This window comes from Stegastes partitus, unplaced genomic scaffold, assembly GCF_000690725.1.
Source record: "Stegastes partitus isolate 25-593 unplaced genomic scaffold, Stegastes_partitus-1.0.2 Scaffold118, whole genome shotgun sequence".
Classification (NCBI taxonomy): Eukaryota; Metazoa; Chordata; class Actinopteri; family Pomacentridae; genus Stegastes; species Stegastes partitus.
In genome coordinates, this window is record NW_007577849.1 from 220,132 (window position 1) to 224,732 (window position 4,601).

Sequence of the window (4,601 nt, forward strand, 5' to 3'; positions counted from 1 at the left end):
GGGGCTTATAAAAGAGTATAAGACAAAGACAAGACTCATTCATTGCCTGAGGGAGTTGGCATCAAAGGTGAAGGAGGTGACTGTGCAGAGAAACTGTGAGAAACTGAGATGAGCTCAGTGCTCAGATTCAACATGGCTGTCCTACTGCCCATGTTTCCTTTCAGGTTTATATGATATTAGTGCTAGTGCTAAAGCTGCACATAAACAGTCTAATCTAAGCACACTGTAAGCCTACAGGAGTTTTTACGAATATAAGAACGTGTCCACTGTGTATCTTGTTGGGTGGTTTATGGTCGTAAAGGACAGGAGAGCAGGCAGGTTGTAGAGTGCTGCAGCTCACTGATCCTGTAACAGTGGTGTACCTGTGCAGCAGGCTGATATGGATATGCCTCTTGGGGGTATGGAAACACAACTGGGGAGAGGACCAGCGAAGAAGGAGTGAGTGGGAGGGAGGGGCCATCAGAGAGCTGCCACATGACACCTGAACCAATCTGGGTCGCTGGTCACATGGAGACAAACGATGCTGCTCCAGCTGCTTGAATACAGAGAAATTCTTTCATTTCAGGTCCGTCAGTGGAGCAGAGATGGTCTGTGATGTCACCTAATTTGAAAGGATTAAAAGATTATCACTCTTTCAGCACATTTGAGGCAATTTACTACAAACCAAGCTTATGTTACCAAACCTGTTTTCCAAAAACACAAAATCCTGGTTCAGATTGTTCAGACGGTTTACTTATTTCACAATTTGTAAACTATTAGATATTCAACACAGTGAACATCATGCTCTCTTTTTTTATTGTCACACTTAAATTTGGACGGTAATGCATCTGTAAGTGAAGTGCTGCAATGCAACAATAAATAACTTTGACGAGCATAAATGCCAACATGATACTTATTGTGACTGAATGAGGGGTCGCCATGGTGGAGTAGTGTTTAGCAACATTGGCTCACAGCAAGAAGGTTTGGGGATGGTTGGCCTTTATGTATGTATTTACATGTTCTCCATGTGCCTATGTGGGTTTTCTGCAAGTGCTCCAGTTTCCTCCCACAGTACAATGACATATATGGTCAGGTAAATATTGATTTCAAATTGGTTGTATTTGTGAGTGTGAATGTGAGTGCACTTGGTTGCCTGTCTCTTTGTGTTGGCCCTGTGATGGGCTGACGACCTGCTCAGGCTGTGCATTGCCTCTTTAACAACGTCAACCTGGGTACACTCCTGCTCCCACAATTCTCTACGTGATAAAGCAGGTATAGCTGATGGATGGATTTTATGGTGAACAAGTGTCCTAGTGTCCAGTTTGAATTTTCTCTTCTACAAACCATTGAGCACTTTTCAAAATTGCATTTGCAAAGTGCTTTGCTGATGTAAAAACAGATTAATTAAGGAAAATAAATACTCACAGGATCATGTAAAATGCAAAAATAGGTTAGTGTGTAAATAAAAAAAAGTCTTGTAATAAAGTGGCTACACAAAACATCCAAATTTTAAGGTATCAGGCCCCTTCGTAAATATGTTTTGTTTTTTCTTTTTTTTCAGGTTAGATGAAAGATCGTTCTCATGTCTATGGGGTTAAGTATGTAGCTACATCCAGGAGGGATTAGTTTAGTTTAGCATAAAGACCAGAGGCAGAGGGAGACAGATAATCCATTTCTGTCTAGTGTTAAAAGTGACATCCTCTAAATCTCACTAATTAACATGTACTTTGTTTACATATAATTAAAACAAAATCAATGGACAAATAAAGAGACAGTGAGCACAGTTTTGACAATGGCAACATAGTTTATGAGTCTTTGTAGTAAACTGCCATTAACTGGTGTTCATTTCATGTCTCTTTTTAATTATTTAGTGTATTTGTGGTTATTTTTGCTCCATTTGTCAATGCTTTGCATTTAGCAGTGGTCCTTTTGCATCTGTTTGTACCTATTTCGTCTTTCTTTTAAATTGGTTCTTTCTCTTTGTGGTCATTTTGCATATCTTCCTTGGTCGTTTGCATCCATTTGGAGTCGCATCTGTTCAAAATTGTTTTGAGTCATTTCGAGTCTCACTGAGATTGACTGATTGACTGATCGATTAACTTTCCAACCAGAAATTTTCACAGTCACATCAAGCCTCTTGACTTGACACCTCCTCACTCCTTGGTCCCCTGTGTGTGTTACACCTATTTAGTATTCCGTTCATGAAAACAGTAACAGAAAGGCTCTAGAAGTGTACTGCACCCAGCTATGCTCAAAATGACAGTATGTATTTGTAGGTTTTATCACTGAAAATACCATTTCACTTACGTTTAGTGTCACAAACAGAAAGAGAAGAAAAGAACAGAAGCTTAAGCATCCTCATAACTAAACTGACCAAATAGCCATAATTGAAGACCTCTTGCCTCTGCAACGTTGTCAACTGAAACTGTCCTCCAGGTCGCACTAAGCTAAACCCAACCCAATCACTGTAGTTGTGTGTATCCCTCATTTCTGCCTTTCTATTTGTGTAGAAATTAAACAAATGAGATGCAAGATATGGATTAATACAGGTGCTGGCAGGAGTATTTTTTGGAGCTTGGACAGAGCTGGGCTAATTTTTGGCCTATTCCTCTGGTCTTGGCACCAAACTAAGCGTATCCATCCCCTAGTCCTGTACTTCTACATATACATGAAATTGACATCCATCTTATTATCTCACTCTCAAAGAAAGAGCAATTAAAAATATTTTTAGCGGTTATTAAAGATCCCCTTGAAGCTACTATGTGTGCAACAGTATTAAATCCTTACAGCACTTATTTGGATATATTAGCAAACTCAGTGTAGTTCAAGTAATCAAACTACTGAGCTTAATTTATCTCATCTAATCCAGTTAAATTCTTTATGTGGCTGATCTTACATTCTATTTAGAGCCTCATTAATACTTGAGTCAGCTCTGGTATGTTAGAACATGGGTGTGGTTCAAGGACTGTAACACAGACACACACATGCACAAACTGTCTCCTGCTCCTCAGTGTTGAGCCTTAATAAGTCTCTGAGGAGGAAGGAAGAGGAGGAGGAGGAGGAGGAAGGTGAGAGATGAGCACAAGTTATAGCCCTCCAGTCGCCTCTGTCAACCTCACCCTGAATATCAGCTCCATGTCATTCACACACACCAGGACTAAACTGTTTGCTGTAGGGGTAAATACATACAAGCCCACAGCTACATACTCACACATGCACACACATTGGTTTTATCACATTTTCCTGGGCTGCAGGCTTCACAGTGCCGAGAGAAATGTGTCACTCACTGGATTCTCAAGGTCACTGTGAGGCAGTGATGAGGGAGCTGCTGCAGTCACAGTAACACTCACAACTGAATTCCACTGAACGGCCCATCATCTCACTCCTTCCTCGGCTCATTGCACCTTTGATAGTACAGGAATGTGAGCTGCAGTTTATTTCTGTCTTGTTTTTTGATTTTTTATTTTGTGTTGATTGTCTAATTAGGAGGCAAACTGATGCAAGGACAAGTATTGTGATCGTCTGACGCCCCCTCGCGGCTGAGAGGCAGCACGCCACCCAAAACCTCTCTCATCCTTCTATTGTCTCCCCTAACCAGTAACTTGTACCGCTGCCTATTTATATGACGGCTATGAAAAAAAATCATATGACGCAAAACTGCCTCCGTAGGATATTCGGGAAAATACGCATCTGCACAAACCGCCCTAATTGTTATTTTTTTTAAGGAGCTGAAGCTTCACTCTGTCTCTTCATCATGAATCATCTGAAATCTGTGGAAAACATGAATGATTGAGTGATCCTAACAAGCTTTATATTCAGTGCAGAGGGCAGAGGCTGCACAAAGGGGATCATTGTTGCCTGCAGATGCCCGTCAGTGGTGCAGTCGCTCTTTGAAGGTTCTCCAATCGCAGCGCATAGCGCGACCGAAGGAGGGCGGGGTTTAGTCTCCCCCATCTCTGCTCCAAGCCCCGTTTTGGCACCGTGTCCCATTGACTAGACGGCGACAAACCGAGCACAGTACATTTCATGGCGTCTCTGAACTGGGCAACCTCGGAGTGGCCCGGTGATGTCTGAGAGCGCGGCTGTTTTGGACTCGAGGAGTTAAATGATGCGCACCTCCAGGTCACAGTTTGGACAGGTATGAGACCTGTGGCGTTCATGGATGGAGGAGCAGCAGATGTTTAGAGGATCTGCATGAAGCTCAGGATCACTCTTCCATACAAGCACCAGGCCTGGCACACTGGAGCCCCACATGGATGGATGCCGCTGTAGGAGCTGTACTCATGGAATACAAAGCCCGTGTTGGTGAGCATGCCTGCCTGTCCGAGTCCTCTGCTCTCAGGGAGCCTCTCCACAGCCTCGTCCTCCTGACACAGTCTCCTCACTCGGACATCCCCTGGTCGATTCGAGTCCCCTCGCCATGAGGGAGACAGCTCGGTGATTGCCTGCACGGACCGGAGACCCCCTTTTTTGGGCTTTTGTTGGCTACACACGGGATTTATCTGCGCTGTGGGCTTCCTTTGTGTCAAAGGGCTTAACGCAGAGTGCGCGGAGGGCAACAGAGCGGGGGCTCCGCTTCACCCGCTGTTGCACACAGCTGCTCTCTTTGTGGCCGGGTAGTG